We start from the raw sequence: 18511 nt of genomic DNA, 5'->3' as shown, positions 1-18511 counted from the left end.
CACCGACACTCTCCCCTTGCGAACCCCTTTCAAAGCTTGCAGTGCTAAAAACTCCTTAGTCACATCCACCAATCCATGCAGTTTCAAACCAAACGCCACTGCGGACACGAACTTGTTTACTTTGGATACAGACACACCTGACTCATACGCGTCCCCCAGCCAGTACAACAAAGCCACCAGTCTGTCCCGGTCAGACCGGACGTCACCGAGGGATCTCAACCAAAGCTCCCATTGAGCCCAGCCAGCCCTGTATGCTGCCCACGTAGAGCTCGCCAGAGATCGCTCAATCAATGCTTCTGCCGCAGCGAAACCAACTCCCAAAGATGATCCGGACAAACCTTGCCGATCCGATCCGCTCCCGGCGCCAGCTGACGAAAACGGTCCCACTGCGAGCGAGAAAGGGCATCAGCAACACAATTTTCAACCCCCGGAACATGCACCGCCACCACCCAAGCATTTAAGGACAAACACACTAGCACCAAATGCCGTAACAGTTGCACCACCGGAGGAGATGACGCCGAGATATTATTGATAGCCAACACCACCCCTAAGTTATCGCAGTGAAAACGAATCTTCTTGTTCCTGAGCCTGTCCCCCCAAATGGTCACTGCGACCACAATAGGGAACAGCTCGAGTAAGGCCAAGTTTTTCGTCAAACCGCTGTCAACTCAGGTATCCGGCCACCCTCCGGCGCACCACTGGCCCCCACAATAAGCTCCAAAACCACCCCCTCCAGCCGCATCTGTAAACAAATCTAAATCCACTGAATCAAGAGCCCCATCCATCCAAAGTGACCGCCCGTTGTATTGGCCCAAAAACCGATGCCACACTTCCAAATCCGCCCGGTGCTCACAACTCAATCTCACAAAATGATGCGGTGCCAACACCCCGGCTGTCGCCGCCGCCAAACGCCTACTAAACACTCTGCCCATGGGCATGATCCGACACGCGAAGTTTAACTTCCCCAATACCGATTGCAAACTACGCAACGTAAACTTTTTAAGCCGAGCCAATGCCTGAACCTCCGAACGAAGCCCCGTCAATTTATCTTCAGGTAGCCTACATTCCATCAAGACCGAGTCAATTTCTATACCTAGAAAATGAATAACCGTAACCGGACCCTCCGTCTTGTCCGGAGCCAACGGGACTCCAAAATCCCTCATGACCCCCTGTAGAGCATACAAAATATTGGCGCACACCGTTGAACCACCCGGGCCCACACACAAAAAATCGTCAAGGTAATGAATGACCGACTTCACACCTGCGACCTCCCGTATTACCCATTCCAAAAACGAACTAAATGCCTCAAAATACGCGCACGACAAAGAACAACACATCGGCAAACAACGATTAACAAAAAATTCCCCTTCCCAAAAACAACCCAACAACCGTTGGCTCATGGGATGAACCGGCAGTAACCGAAACGCCGCTTCAATATCCGTTTTTGCCAGCAAAGCACCTTCCCCCGCTTCCCGAACCAAAACCACCGCCTTATCAAATGACGCGTACACCACTGAACACAACTCTGGATCAATCCCATCGTTCACCGATGCACCCCGGGGAAAGGACAGATGGTGTATCAAACGAAACTTGTTCGGCTCACGCTTAGGCACTACCCCCAATGGAGAAACCACCAAGTCATCCACAGGGGGTTCAACAAAAGGCCCCGCCATGCAGCCCAAACTAAACTCCTTCCGCAATTTTTCGGTGACCACCCCGAGTGTTGATACGCGGACCGAAGATTCCGATGAGTGACCGGAATGTCATACGGGGGAGCAGGAATCACAAACCCCATGCTAAAACCGTCCTCAATCAACTTTGCCCCAGCCCTATCCGGATAATTACTTAGAAAGGGGGCCATCCTTGCTAACCTCACCGGTGTCAATCCCTTGACCAGCTGCCCCCCGAACCCCCTCCCCTTTTTCCTTTCCGCAAACACTTTGACGCACCATGGGACGTCCCGCTGCAATGGGAACACACATGCTTGAACTTGCATGTGGCCCCAAATTTACATTGGCCGTCGTTAAATTGCCAACAGAATCCAAGTTTCGAACCGGAACTCTGACCTGACTGACCGACGTGCCCTGCAGATCTCCCGCTCCCTGGAAAGGACTGTCCCGGCTTAACCGGAGCAGTCACCCGCAACCACAAAGCGATGTCTTTCTGATCCCATCTAATGCTGGGTCGCACCGCCTTCCGCTGCTGAAACTGCTCATCGTATCGCAGCCATGCCATACCGCCATAAAACCGATGCGCCTCCCCAATAGCATCCATATAACAGAAAAGAGCAGAGCAATGTTCCGGAGCTTTTTCCCCAACTACGCTAGCCAAGATTGCAAACGCCTGCAGCCAGTTTACAAACGTTTGTGGAATAAGACGATAACGCCGCCGTTCCTCCTCCTCTTTCTTACTCTCATCCCTTTTCTCTTTATCCAAATTAAATTTTGCCAAAGGAAGGAGAGAAAATATTTCCACATATTCGTCCTTTCAAATGCGCTCGCGAACCTCCTGTTTCAAATGCGCCCCAACGGACCTTCGAAACACACATAAACTTCCCCCTGCGCTCTATCATCCAACCGTACTCTATCACCTTCCTGTGCCCCATCCGTCTGTACCGACACCGCTACAGCCCCCCGGGGCCCCCAACTTGCAACCCATCCAGCGGCTGCCCAACCCCCTGCGCTACCCTCCTCTCCCAAACCGCCACCGGAGCCACTCCTCCCGATACCGGCACCTGTGACTTATCTAACTTATTCACCAGCTCGCGCAAACATCCTACTAAATCCGCGAAACCGCTAACATTCCCCCCAGAAGGCCCGCCATCGGCCGCATTACCCGACACGACCCTCGCACCCCCCGACAAACCAGCAGTATGAAAAGAGATAGAAGATGAACACCCACCTGGCTGCTCAGGCGCTGTGATCCCGCCAGCCGGACTAACTTGACCACGCTGATGCTCTCCAACTTCTCCCTCTTCCAAATCACCCGCCAACCGCGACCGCTGCCCACACACACAGTGAGAGCACGGAGATCCTCTACCCGAAGGGCCGGCCTTCATTGGAGCCCTGATGCTGAGAGGGCCAACCGCCTGTTGCCCGATCTGCGGAACCCAGACCTCTGAGCGCACTCCACATCCCACCGGACTCGCCATCCTCCCTGCAGAAAGCCTCATAGCAGCCAGCCCCCTGATTGGCTCTTCATCATGCGGGGCTGCCGACATGCCTATGTCCTGTATCACCCCCGACGGAGGGGGGGTATTTGGAAAACTGGGAGCAGACCCCCCCCTCACCGCCAAGCACCGCCGCGGCTGGGGATTTCTGCCAGGCCGGGACCTCCTAGGGGATGCCGCTCTCCCTGGAGACCGGCCTGCAGCACCTGGAGGGGCTTCCATTGCGGCGCCGTGCCCGCGGGATTTCCTCAGGGCTAAGTCTCGCCGGCGGGCGGGTACGCCGAGACCTGCGAGCGGGCACCCCCTCTGAAGAAACCGGATCGATCTCTCCACTAACCGGAGTTGTGAACAGCAGCGGGCTGCCCACATCTAAATCTAGCACCACAGCAGATGACAGTGAGGGAGACGAGTGTAGAGGAGCCGCCCCTCCCCCCTCCCTGGACACCGTGCGATGCGAACGCCGGGGCCCTGCTGCCTGGGGCACAGCCAGCCCCAAGAGTCTTGTCACCTGTGCCTCGAACCAGCCATCGTCCTGCAAGTCCGCTGCCGCCCGGAGCCGCTCCACCAGCCCATCAAAAGACGCCATCACAGCCCAGGTAAGTAAAGTCCCGATTACACCCATAGAACAGCTCACTGCTATTGATACTGTCCCTCTCGCTGTCTCCCTCGCACTGAGGAAAACAGCGGGAAGCCGATACTCTCACCCCCTCCTCACTCCAAACTACTCCCCTTCCCTCCCCTAACTACTGCTATGCATCTTAACCCCTTCCTTCCCACTACCTCCTATCCTGTCATGGCGGCCTCCCCTTATGTCTTGCAGTCGGCAGTGCGGCCGCTCCTGGACAGGGGTTGGGGAGTGTGCATGCGCTTCTTAGGCTTAAGGCACGCCCTCTATTAATGGATTGGCCAGAACTGCTCACATGAGCAGCTGTGGCCAATCCGCGAATAGTGGGAATGTCTTAGATTTGGACGGCAGAGAAGAGCAGGACAGGACTGCACCGCAGCAGGTCAGGTAAGTAAAAGTTTAACAATGTAGGGTTGAATACCGTTACTTCATATATTTCGATACTAAGCTGATAGACCGCGTCCATTACTAAGGTGGGGCTTAGTGTTAGCCACACTAACCCCCCATTATTCCCCCGGTATCCACCGCCTCCAGGGGTGCCAGGAAGAGCCGGAGACAATCCAGTACCAGACCATCTTCTTCCCACTCTGGTAATGCTAGGCTGCTGCTGCTTAATTGTATCTGGCTGGTAATGAAAAATGGGGGGGACCTCACGTCGTTTTTTTTTTAAATAAATAATTGAAAAAAACAACACGGGGTCCCCCCATTTTTCATAACCAGCCAGATACAACACAGCAGCAGGCTAGCATTACCGGGGTGGGTAGAAGATGGTCTGGTACTGGATTGTGAACCTATTGGTACATTCAGGAGATAGTCTTGCCAATATACATGTGTGAACAGTACCAGTATTAACCATATAGGGCAAGACCCTAGTAAACCAAGTGAACCTTGGTGCATTGACCCACAATGTCTAATATACAACCTATAGAATAAAGGGTACAATTAACACAACAAATGATGAAAAAATTTATAAACTTTATTGAACAAATCACAATATACAATATAAAAGATGAGTCATGCAAAGCACGACTAAAAACGTCTATCAAATGCAGAGGGCATGTATACATGAATAAAATATGACAAGGGCATGAGTATGTAGGTGGTATGCATAAACGAATTCAGTCTATCTGGACAATAGTATAAAGCATAATGGCATAAACAATGTGGTATCAATCTCACAACTAAATCCAGAGGGCTGAGATGAAATGAAACGGCAACACCAATGCCCCTATGACTAGACACCATCAGAATAAAGTTAAGCTCACAGTGAGATACAATCAATAGTGTCAGAAAGGGGTTTGGACAGAGTGATATGTAGACAATAAAGACATGCACATACCCATGTTGAGCACCTCTGCAGAGAGAGAAGGTCAGACCCGACGCGCGTTTCGGCAGCCCTCTGAATTTAGTTGTGAGATTGATACCACATTGTTTATGCCATTATGCTTTATACTATTGTCCAGATAGACTGAATTCGTTTATGCATACCACCTACATACTCATGCCCTTGTCATATTTTATTCATGTATACATGCCCTCTGCATTTGATAGACGTTTTTAGTCGTGCTTTGCATGACTCATCTTTTATATTGTATATTGTGATTTGTTCAATAAAGTTTATACATTTTTTCATCATTTGTTGTGTTAATTGTGCCCTTTATTCTATAGGTTGTATATGGTACTGGATTGTACCTGGCTCTTCCCGAGACCCCTGGTGGCAGCGGGTACCAGGGTAATTATGGGGGGTTAGTGTGGCTAACACTAAGCCCCACCTTAGTAATGGACACTGGCTATCAGACTGCCACCATTACTAAGGCAGTAGTAATGAAGTTAAAAAAAAACACCAACACAGAAAAAATATTTTAGCGAAAGAAAAGCCTTAGTGAAAGAAAAACACAACCCTCGTTAACCATTTTATTGAAAATAAAACGCCATAATCAAAGTAGTCCTCGAATCCGACATAGTCCAATGACCAAACCTGTAAAAAAATACAAAAAAAAGCCCCAACACATTAGTAACACTAATAAGTAAAAAAGCAAAACCATTGTTATACTTACCTTTCTAGCTCTAAGCTGTCATTGGTTCGTTTACATCACATGGTCCCTGGATACCTCAGTTCATTGGTCCACTTTTAATAGTAGGACCATGTACTGAGGAAAGCGGCAGGGCGTAATTTGCTCCAGTCGGGAAGGGGGGGCCAGTGCAGGAGTGTTTTTGTTTTCTAAAATATAATAATCTGTGACCTGATCAATAATAGAGGAAATGGGCCCCAGTGTTCTTGTGGGGGGCAGGGGAGGGAATGTTAATGGGGTAGCACTGATCATTTATTTTAGGGTATGTCCACACGGTATGTAAACACTGCAGATTTTCTGCAAGGATTTCTTTACAAAAAATCAGCAGCATAATAGAGTAGCAGCAAAGTGCATGAGATGTGAATAAATCTCATCCACACGCTGCATAAAAAACCCACTGAAAAAAATGTTCATAAATTGACCTGCGGTGCGTTATTTTAATCCACAGAATGTCAATTTATGCTGCGGGATCGCTGGTTTTCAGTTGCAGGTTTTCCCTATTGAATTCATTGGGGAGGTAAAACCTGCAACAATTAGCACACGTTGCAATTTTTGGGGTGGAAAATCTGCGTTATCGGGGGCGTCAGCTCTAAAATTGCCTACGGCAGCACCAACTCCATATACGGACCTGGAAGCCACTGGTTTACAAAAGACAGTATAAAGTACTACCTAGGCATTGTCGTCAGGTGCTGCCGTGTCATTGTGTTATGGATGTGGGGAAATGCTTACATAGCTCGGGTTCCCATTCTTATAACAGCTAAAAATATGCAACAAATTTGGAGTACATTGCAAAACCCTATTCACATGTAACAGATTTTTCCGCTGCAGATTTGAGGGCATGCTTCAGATTTTCGACACCTGTAAAGGCTACTAAATGCCTTGAAATCAGTCTCATGCATAGTCTTGCGCATGATAGTGAGTTCATATAGAGTGGGAGGACGGCACAGTATGACAGGTAAAATAAGTACATAAGAGGAGGTTCTCAGAGCTTCTCTTTATGTACTTGCTTAAAGTTTCAGACTGTTGCCACTGCAGCACTTCTACATGGCTACTAATGACATAAGTCCGGCAACGGTACATTGAGCCAATAAAGTTTTGTGCGCACCTGTGTTGCGTTGTTAGGAGCCGCCCAGCAGTCCTCAGCTGGCGACAGAGTGCCTACTACTCGCGTAACTATGAAACAATTATCGGCCTCATAGCAATCTTTTGACTGCGACCCCCTCCCCTGGGTGCCACACACAGCCTGGCCTTGTAGATAGTGCCCCCCTGTAAATAGTGCCATACAGCCCTCTCCTTTAGACAGTGCTATAAAGTGCCCCCTGTAGACAGGGCTATACAGTCCCCCCTGTAGACAGTGCTATACAGCCCCCCTGTAGACAGTGCTATACAGCCCCCCCTGTAGACAGTGTTATACAGTCCCCCCTGTAGACAGTGCTATATAGCCCCCCCTGTAGACAGTGCTATAAAGCCCCCCCCTGTAGGGCCCCTGTTACTATAGTAACTGACAGTACTTACCTCCCTCTTTCCGGAGCGCAGCGAAGGTTCTGACATCACAACGCTGTGCGCAGAGCATGACGTCATGATGCTATGCGCTACGCACAACATCCCGACACTTGATGGAGTGAGGACCTCCGCTGCGGCCGAAGAGAAGGGTAAGTTTAATATCACTGTCTTGCTGAAGTTGAAGGGTCGGGGTCCGACACCACCGCCACCAATCAGCTGTTTTGAAGGGGGTGCAGCTGCTCGTACGAGTGCTACTTCCCCTTCATTCCAGTCACTTTCTCACACTGAATCACCGACACAGATGTGTCAGCGATTCACAGTGAGAGCAAGTGAAGGAAATGAAGGGTAAGCAACACTTGTACGAGCGGCTGCACCCCCTTCAAAACAGCTGAATGGCGGGGGTTCCGGGTGTTGGACCCCGACCCATCAACTATTGATGGCCTATCCTGATATTTAAGCAAACTGTGTGGTAGGCTTAGATACAGGGCCCCAGCAGACAGTAATCTTATACTGTATGAAATTAATGTCAGCTGGACCCTGTATCTAAGCCTTAGGCTTAGATACAGGGTCCAACAAACTGTATCACACATGCACATGGGCCCTGTATCTAAGGCCCTGTTCACATCACCTGTAAAGGATCTGCCAGGCACAGCTTCGGGGTAAACTCCCATAGGTAATCAGTCTTCACCTGAGTCTATGTCTCTGAGACTGACTCCAGCTTCCACCACTCAGGCTGGCAGGCTTAGGAGTGTGAGAGCCTATTGCAGCCTGGCCAGACTCAGCTAGCTCCCGCCCTCTGTCTATTTATACCTGCCTTTCCTGTTCCTCCTTGCTTGTGATTCTTCCCGTGTGGTTTCCTGGCCCAGCTACAGCTTCTGACTATTTGATCCTGCTCCATATTGACCCCGGCTTACTACTACTCTCCTGCTCTGCGTTTGGTACCTCGTACACTCCTGGTTTGACTCGGCTCGTTTACCTCTCTTGTTGCTCACGGTGTTGCCGTGGGCAACTGCCCCATTTCCCTTAGCTTTGTGTACCCTTGTCTGTTTGTCTCGTGCACTTACTGAGCGTAGGGACCGCCGCCCAGTTGTACCCCGTCGCCTAGGGCGGGTCGTTGCAAGTAGGCAGGGACAGAGTGGCGGGTAGATTAGGGCTCACTTGTCCGTTTCCCTACCCCTATCATTACATAATCACAAGCCCATTACCTAGTGTACCCTGGTCCCTGTCTCCACTATGGACCCCCTTGAGACCCTGGCCCAGCAAATGCAGGGTCTCTCCCTACAGGTCCAGGCCCTGGCTCAGAGGGTCAACCAGCCTGACGCTACCATGGTAGTGCCCCTCACCTCACCTCTTGAACCCCACCTCAAGTTGCCTGACCGGTTCTCAGGGGATCGGAGGACTTTTCTCTCCTTTCGGGAGAGTTGTAGGCTCTACTTTCGCTTAAAGCCTCACTCCTCAGGTTCTGAGAGCCAGCGGGTGGGTATAATTATGTCCCGGCTCCAGGTAGGGCCCCAAGAGTGGGCCTTCTCCTTGGCTCCTGACGCCCCTGAACTTTCCTCCGCTGATCGTTTCTTTTCTGCTCTCGGACTCATTTATGATGAGACTGACAGGACTGCCTTTGCCGAGAGTCGGCTGGTGACCTTACGTCAGGGTAAGAGACCTGTTGAGGAGTATTGTTCTGACTTTAGGAAGTGGTGCGTAGCTTCTCGGTGGAATGACCCTGCCTTAAGGTGCCAGTTTAGGTTGGGTCTGTCGAACGCCCTGAAAGACCTGCTAGTTAGCTATCCCTCTTCTGACTCCCTAGACCAGGTTATGGCTTTAGCGGTACGACTTGACCAACGTCTCAGGGAACGACAACTTGAACGTTTTTGTGTTTTCCCCTCTGACTCCCCCATGATGCCTCCCGAGGTCCCGTTGCTTCGCTCTTCCACGGAAGACTCGGAGGTACCTATGAAACTCGGGGCCTCCGTGTCCCCCCGACAACGTAGAGAGTTCCGCAGGAAGAATGGTCTCTGCTTCTATTGTGGGGATGACAAGCATCAAGTGAACACCTGTCCTAGGCGTAAGAATAAGCAGCCGGAAAACTTCCGCGCCTAAGTGATCATCGGGGAGGTCACTTGGGCGCACAGGTATTTCCCGTAAATATGAAATGTAATAAAATCTTGCTTCCCTTTCAGGTCTCTTTTGGTGGTAGGTCTGCTACCGGCAGTGCCTTCGTGGATTCAGGGTCTTCTGCTAATATCATGTCTGTGGAATTTGCTATGTCTCTAGCTATGCCTTTGATTGATTTGCCTAAACCTGTCGCGGTAGTGGGTATCGACTCCACTCCTCTTGCTAATGGTTATTTTACACAGCATACCCCTGTTTTTGAACTCCTTGTTGGCTCCATGCATTTGGAGCAGTGCTCTGTACTGTTGATGCAGGGATTATCGTCTAATTTGGTTTTAGGCCTTCCCTGGTTGCAGTTGCATAATCCCACGTTTGACTGGAATACTGGGGAGCTTACCAAATGGGGTAATGAATGCTTGACGTCATGTTTTGCGGTTAATTCTATTTCTCCCCCTGAGGAGGTGAACACGCTACCTGAGTTTGTGCAGGACTTCGCTGATGTTTTCTCTAAGGAGGCCTCCGAAGTGTTACCTCATCATAGAGAATACGATTGCGCTATCGAATTGGTACCAGGAGCTAAGCTTCCTAAGGGTAGGATATTTAATCTTTCTTGTCCCGAACGTGAAGCCATGAGAGAGTATATCCAGGAATGCCTGGCCAAGGGTTACATTCGCCCCTCTACTTCTCCGGTAGGTGCTGGCTTCTTCTTTGTAGGGAAGAAGGATGGTGGTCTTAGGCCATGCATTGACTACCGTAACTTGAATAAGGTCACTGTAAGGAACCAGTATCCCCTTCCTCTGATTCCTGATCTCTTTAATCAGGTTCAGGGGGCCCAATGGTTCTCTAAGTTTGATCTACGGAGGGGGTATAACTTTATCCGCATCAAAGAGGGGGATGAGTGGAAGACTGCGTTTAAAACGCCCGAAGGTCATTTCGAATACCTCGTCATGCCCTTTGGGTTGTGTAATGCTCCTGCGGTCTTCCAGAATTTCATAAATGAGATTTTAAGGGATTACCTGGGGGTATTTCTTGTAGTGTACCTTGATGACATACTGGTGTTTTCCAAGGACTTGTCCTCCCACATTGAGCATGTCAGGAAGGTGCTCCAGGTCCTTCGGGAAAACAAACTGTTTGCGAAAACCGAAAAATGTGTGTTTGGGGTACAGGAGATACAATTTTTGGGGCAAATCCTCACTCCTCATGAATTCCGCATGGTCCCCGCCAAGGTCCAGGCTGTGGCGGAATGGGTCCAACCTGCCTCCCTGAAGGCGTTACAGTGTTTCTTGGGGTTCGCTAATTATTACAGGAGATTTATTGCTAACTTCTCGGTCATCGCTAAGCCTCTTACGGACCTCACTCGCAAAGGTGCTGATCTCCTCCACTGGCCTCCTGAGGCTATCCAGGTCCTTAAGAAGTGCTTTATCTCGGCCCCGGTGCTGGTTCAGCCCAACCAAATGGAGCCATTTATCGTGGAAGTTGACGCATCCGAGGTGGGAGTGGGGGCTGTCTTGTTCCAGGGTACCAGGTCCCTCACCCATCTCCGTCCCTGTGCCTACTTCTCCAGGAAGTTTTCGCCCACTGAGAGTAAGGCCTCATTTACACGAACGTAATATACGCGCGTGCGACGCGCGTGCTTTGCACGCATGTCATACGCACCTATATTAGTCAATGGGGCAGTTTAGACGATGCGTGAATTGTGCTCAGCGCGTGTGCGCAGAAAAAAACTCACGACATGTTCTATAATCGTGCGTTTTTCCCGCACTCATGTACCCATTGAAGTCAATGGGTGCGTGAAAACCACGCATGCCGCACGGAAGCACTTCCGTGCGAACTGCGTGATTCGCGCAAGAGCTGTCAAACTCCTGAATGTAAACAGAAAAGCACCACGTGCTTTTCTGTTTACAAACATCCAAACGGAGTGTCAAATTCGAGATGAGCGCACAGAACTTCACCGGGTTCGGCCAAACTCGTTTTGACCGAAACCGGTAAAAAATGTTCGGGTACGCGACGTCAGGAGACAGTCACTGTCCACGGTGCTGAAAGCGTTAAACTGGTTCAGCACCATGGACACTGACTTCCGCTCCGAAAATCCATGAACCTGTAAAAAAAAAAAGACGTTCTGACTTACCGATAACTCCGGTCCGACCTCCCGGGATGACAGTTCAGTCCAAGTGACAGCTGCAGCCAATCACAGGCCAAGCACAGGCTGCAGCCAATCACAGGCTGCAGCGGTCTCATGGACTGCGGCGTCATCCTGGGAGGTGGGGCCGGATGACAAGAGAGGGACGCGTCACCAAGGCAACGGCCGGGAGCCCGGACTGGGGGAAGCAGGAAGTTCTTGGTAAGTATGAAAGTCTTTTTTTATTCACAGGTTGGTGTATATTGTGATCGGCATTCACTGTCGAGGGTGCTGAAAGAGTTACTGCCGATCAGTTAGCTCTTTCAGCACCTTGGACAGTGACGGGCGTCGACTAAAATCACGCAGCCGCGCATCATACACGGATGACACACGGAGCTGTCAAGTGCCTTTTGCGCGCGCAAAATGCAGCGTTTTTTGCGCGCGCAAAATGCACACGCTCGTGTAAATGAGGCCTAACTATGATGTTGGCAACCGCGAACTCTTAGCCATTAAATGGGCATTTGAAGAGTGGCGCCACTTCCTGGAGGGGGCTAGGCACCAGGTAACGGTCCTTACCGACCACAAGAATCTGGTTTTTCTAGAATCTGCCCGGAGGCTTAACCCGAGACAAGCTCGATGGGCACTATTTTTTACCAGATCCAACTTTTTGGTTACCTATAGGGCTGGGTCTTAAAATATTAAGGCCGATGCACTGTCGCGTAGCTTCATGGCCAGCCCCCCTTCGGAGGAAGATCCTGCTTGTATTCTGCCTCCTGGTATAATAATTTCTTCTATTGATTCTGATTTAGTCTCAGAAATTGCGGCTGATCAAGGTTCAGCTCCCGGGAACCTTCCTGAGGACAAGCTGTTTGTTCCCCTGCAATTCTGGCTAAGGGTACTTAGGGAAAATCATGACTCCGCACTATCTGGTCATCCAGGCGTCCTGGGTACCAAACACCTCATTGCTAGAAACTATTGGTGGCCTGGGTTGCCTAAAGACGTTAAGGCCTACGTCGCCGCTTGTGAGGTTTGTGCTAGGTCCAAGACTCCCAGGTCCCGACCAGCGGGCTTACTACGTTCTTTGCCCATTCCCCAGAGACCTTGGACCCATATCTCCATGGATTTTATCACCGATTTGCCTCCATCTCAAGGCAAGTCGGTGGTGTGGGTTGTAGTAGACCGCTTCAGTAAGATGTGCCACTTTGTGCCCCTCAAGAAACTACCCAATGCCAAGATGTTAGCTACCTTGTTTGTCAAACACATCCTGCGTCTCCATGGGGTCCCTGTCAATATTGTTTCGGACAGAGGGGTACAATTTGTTTCATTGTTTTGGAGAGCCTTCTGTAAAAAGTTGGAGATTGATCTGTCCTTCTCCTCTGCCTTCCATCCTGAAACTGATGGCCAAACCGAGAGGACTAATCAATCTCTAGAACAATATTTAAGGTGTTTTATCTTTGACTGTCAATATGATTGGGTCTCATTCATTCCCCTCGCCGAATTTTCCCTTAATAACCGGGTCAGTAACTCGTCAGGGGTCTCCCCCTTTTTCTGTAATTTTGGGTTTAATCCACGGTTCTCCTCCGTTTCACCTGGTAGTTCCAACAATCCTGAGGTAGAGGTCGTTCATCGGGAACTGTGCACAGTCTGGGCCCAGGTTCAGAAGAACCTAGAGGCGTCCCAGAGCGTACAAAAAACTCAGGCTGATAGAAGACGTTCTGCTAACCCCTTGTTTATGGTCGGGGATCTGGTGTGGTTATCGTCTAGGAACTTGCGCCTTAAGGTCCCGTCCAAGAAATTTGCTCCCCGGTTTATTGGGCCGTATAAGGTCACTGAAGTCCTCAATCCTGTCTCCTTCCGACTGGAGTTGCCCCCATCTTTTCGAATACACGAGGTGTTTCATGCCTCCCTCCTTCAACGCTGCTCCCCGTCCTTAGCTCCCTCGAGGAAACCTCCTGTTCCCGTTCTCACACCTGAGGGGGTGGAATTCGAGGTGGCCAAGATTGTGGACAGCAAGATGGTCCAAGGCTCCCTCCATTACCTGGTCCATTGGAGAGGATACAGGCCTGAGGAGAGGACTTGGGTACCCGCCCGGGATGTTCACGCTGGGGTATTGGTCAGGAAGTTCCACCTTCATTTCCCCAATAAACCAGGTCCACTCAGAAAGGGTCCGGTGGCCTCTCATAAAAGGGGGGGGTACTGTAAAGGATCTGCCAGGCACAGCTTCGGGGTTAACTCCCATAGGTAATCAGTCTTCACCTGAGTCTATGTCTCTGAGACTGACTCCAGCTTCCACCACTCAGGCTGGCAGGCTTAGGAGTGGGAGAGCCTATTACAGCCTGGCCAGACTCAGCTAGCTCCCGCCCTCTGTCTATTTATACCTGCCTTTCCTGTTCCTCCTTGCTTGTGATTCTTCTCGTGTGGTTTCCTGGCCCAGCTACATCTTCTGACTATTTGATCCTGCTCCATATTGACCCCGGCTTACTACTACTCTCCTGCTCTGCGTTTGGTACCTCGTACACTCCTGGTTTGACTCGGCTCGTTTACCTCTCTTGTTGCTCACGGTGTTGCCGTGGGCAACTGCCCCATTTCCCTTAGCTTTGTGTACCCTTGTCTGTTTGTCTCGTGCACTTACTGAGCGTAGGCACCGCCGCCCAGTTGTACCCCGTCGCCTAGGGCGGGTCGTTGCAAGTAGGCAGGGACAGAGTGGCGTGTAGATTAGGGCTCACTTTTCCGTTTCCCTACCCCTATCATTACATCACCGCTGCCCTTCCGTTGAGGGGTTCTGTCGGAGGTTTCCATCGGGTTAACCCGTCAACGGAAAGGCGAACAGAAATCTTAGCTTCCGTTTGCATCACCATGGATCTCAATGGTGATGGAAACTTTGCTAATGGATTCTGATTGTCACCATTGTGAACGGGTTCCATTGTTTTGAATTAATAGCGCAGTCGACAATGCAAAACAACTGAATCCTGTCACAGCGGTGACAAATGGAATCCTTTAGCAATGTTTCCGTCACCATTGAGATCAATGGTGAGGGATATGGAAACTGAGGTTTCAGTTTGCCTTTATGTTGAGGGGCTACTTGACGGAACCCCTCAACGGAAGGGCAGCGGTGATTGAACAGGCCCTTACTAATGTTTTTTTTTTGTGTTTTTTTCTCCTCTGGTCTGTGCTGAGAGTGACTCGGCACAGACAGGCGATGATGTCATTACATCGCGCCTGCCTGCGCCGAGCCGCTCACGGCAGAGTAAATGCTGGAGCACGGAGCTGTCAGCTCCTTGCTTCAGCATTCAGGAAGCGGGACCAGCGCAGTGAGCGCTGTGTGGCTACGGGGGCCCTGCGGGCCCCCCCAGGTTTAGGGGCCCGGTCGCAATTGCGAGCATTGCTAGCAGGGGCGTAACTAGGAAACACTGGGTCCCATAGCAAACTTTTGACTGGGCCCCCTCCCTTGGGTGCCACACACAGCCCGCCCTTGTAGATAGTGCCCCCTGTAAATAGTGCCATACAGCCCCTTCCTGTAGACCGTGCTATACAGCCCCCCTATAGACAATGCTATACAGCCCCCCCTGTAGACAGTGCTATACAGCCCCCCCCTGTAGACAGTACTATACAGCACCCCCTGTAGACAGGGCTATACAGCCTCCCCATACAGTGCTATACAGCCCTCCCTTTAGATAATACTATACAGCACCCCCTGTGGATAGTACTATACAGCACCCCCTGTAGACAGGGCTATACAGCCTTCCAATACAATGTTATGCAGTCCTCCCTGTAGGCAGTGCTATACTTTCAAGTATCACAAAGCAGGACAATTGATGCAATGCGCAGCGGCAATTTTTTTCCTTTTAAGCCACGCCTCTAATCCCACCTAATCTCCGCCCATACACACCCGGTTCAGCCCACACAGTATCATGCTCCCATAGTGCCCCCAACACAGTATAATGCCCCCATAGGTGCCACCATATATTATAATGCCCACATAGATGCCCCATACAGTATAATGCCCACACAGATGCCCTATACAGTATAATGCCCACACAGATGCCCAATACAGTATAATACCCACACAGATGCCCCCATGCAGTACAATGCCCAAATTCCCCCATACAGCATAATGCCCATAGCTGCCACCATGCAGCATAATACCCCTTTAGCTGCTCCATACAGTATAATGTCCCCAATATCTGTCCCCAAAGTATAATACCACCCACAGCTGACCACTACAGTATAATGCTCCCCATAGCTGACTGCTACAGTATAATGCCCCACACAGTATAATGCCACCCATAGCTGACCACCACAGTATAATGCTCCCCTTAGCTGCCCCCACAGTATAATGCCCCACACATTATAATGCCCCCCATAGCTGTCCCCGCAGTATAATGCTCTCCATAGCTGCCCTCACAGTATAATTCCCCACACAGTATAAAGCCCCCCTCATAGCTGCCCCCACAGTATAATGCCACCCATAGCTGACCACCACAGTATAATGCCCCCCATAGCTGTCCCCCACAGTATAATGCCCCATAGCAGCCCCACACAGTATAATGCCCCCATAGCAGCCCCCACAGTATAATGCCCCACACAGTATAATGCCCCCCCATAGCTACACTCCACACAGTATAATGCCCTCTCATAGCTGCCCCATACAGTATAATGCCCCCTCATAGCTGCCCCATACAGTATAATGCCCCCATAGCAGCCCCTACAGTATAATGCCCCACACAGTATAATGCCCCCCCCCCCCATAGCTGTACCCATAGCATAATGCCCCACACAGTATAATGCCCCCATAGCTGCCCCACAGTATAATGCCCCCCACAACGGCCCCCACAGTATAATGTCCCATAGCTGTCCCCACAGTATAATGCTCCCCATACAGTATAATGCCCCCCATATAGTAAACTGCTCCTATAGCAGCCACCATATCAGCCCCCCCTTCCCTACCCAGTATAATGCCCCATAGTGCCGAATAGAAAAATAATAACATAATTACTTACCTATCCCCGTTCCCACGACGGGTGGAGGATCCTTCTCCTCCGGTCTGTGCTGTGAGTGACTCGGAGCTGACAGGCGCAATGACATCACAACATCACGCCTGCCTGCGCCAAGCCGCGCACGGCAGAGTGAATGCTGGAGCAAGGAGCTGTCAGCTCCGTGCTCCAGCATTAAAACTGTATCAGGAAGCGGGACCGGTGCGGTTAGTGCTGTGTGGCTACAATGGCGACCCCTAGAGCTGCGCCACTCTTAACAGTAGCCTATGGCAGATCAGGGAGATACCTCCCTGCTCTATCATAGTGTTCAATAGCATCTGCCTCCGAAAGACGCAGACACTATTGAATGTGGTGTCGCTACTGCTGTAGCAGCCATAGCGGCTGCTAGCGGAGCCTCCGGGCATGGGGGGGCCAATGCCGGCTGGCGGCACGGGCCCCCTCATGCCGCGGGCCCTGCAGCAGCCGCTACACCACTGACCTAGTACGTGCGTCATGCACCCAGAGAAGCAGCACAGCTCACCCAGCAAGAAAGGTTAGATGAGCTGTAGAAGGTTAATAGTGCTAATTATGCAGTGGGTGCTACAATCGTGGCTCCAGCGTGGGCATAGGAAGGGCTGGTTCACACAGGCAGAGAACAGCTGGAATGATTAGCAGCACTATGACAGGAGAGTTGTGTCACTTCAGTTAGAAGCCAGAGCTTCCTATAGCTTTCCACAAAACCAGGGTACTTAGAAGGGCCAAAAGAGGAGGAGGAAGACAAGTCTATGGCAGCGCCCGAGTCAGAGTCGTCCTCACAGGAGGAAGAGCTGGAGGTAAGAAGATCGCCTGTAGTCCTTTCCCTGTGCCATCAGTATTCTTCTTCCATTGCCGCATCCTTCTCATTTATCACCCACCCCTTACCCCCTGTGTTAATGTGCCGTTGTGTTTTTTGCCTGAAACCGTGGCAAAACCGCAACATTTTGCGGGGATTTTGTAAAAATTGTGACCAAATGTGCAGTTTTGTCCCGACTCCAAGCAAAAAAACCAAAACATTTTCACCATGATGTGTGAACCCAGCTTGACTGGAATGTGATTTGTGCTAATACCACCTGACACTGCAGTGCATTCATTTCTAATAGAGATAACGAAGAAAAAAAAATCATCCTGTGTGTCTATATAAGACATCTATTTTATTTGGACTGCACATTTTTGTGTTTTGCGGAGGTGTTGCATGGTACTGCTATACTGTACCCTCCTAAATCACAGATTTGCGCATTCCAAATAAAATGTCTGGTGGCGTGGGACGGCATGGGCTCACACCTTATTTGACAAATTCCTCTGTTTTAGCTATTTTTGCTTTGACTTCATCTATTCGTTTGGTCTTCTGCCCTAGTCCATGAATGACAGATTTTGTGCTTGACAAGGTAGTGTTCACACTTATTTTCAGTGTATAATATAAAATAGGTTTTTTTATACATTTTATGCATGAAATCATTGTTATAAGTTATTGTAATATTTCCCTGCAGAAATTAGTTTTTAACACGACATATCCGTACATTTTATTAATTTGATTTACTCCAAATTACGTACTCCTCCACGGCTAAAAATACTCCTCAAAAATGCTCAGAGAAGTATTTTTAATCTGAAAAAATGTAGTGCAACCTCTGTCTGCAGCATGACTATTATCTTGTGTATTTGCAAAAACATGCAACACATGCAGATTTTGCATAGATTTGTAGTGGATTTGTGGCAAAATCTTCAGCGCCTTTTTTCAGCTGCATATGAACTCACTTTTGCTACCACCATGTGTGATGTATCCATAGGCGAAGGCTCCATGACAATGCAGGTACATTCGCAGTTCATGGTAAATATTGTCATAACACAGTGACCTGTTCCTTATGGGGGAAAAACGTTGGATTTGCATGTTGGATTTTTTTATAA

At 50.0% G+C, this 18511-nt stretch overlaps 1 protein-coding gene across 1 annotated transcript in view; it reads right to left on the bottom strand.

Annotated features, from left to right (window-relative positions):
* Positions 1-18511, bottom strand: part of LOC142685494 (proteinase-activated receptor 1-like) — a 134976-nt gene that overhangs the window by 89888 nt on the left and 26577 nt on the right. The window lies entirely within an intron of this gene.

This window comes from Rhinoderma darwinii, chromosome 1, assembly GCF_050947455.1.
Source record: "Rhinoderma darwinii isolate aRhiDar2 chromosome 1, aRhiDar2.hap1, whole genome shotgun sequence".
Classification (NCBI taxonomy): Eukaryota; Metazoa; Chordata; class Amphibia; order Anura; family Rhinodermatidae; genus Rhinoderma; species Rhinoderma darwinii.
Note: the sequence above shows the minus strand (reverse complement) of the source record. Positions and strands in the feature narration are given on the sequence as shown.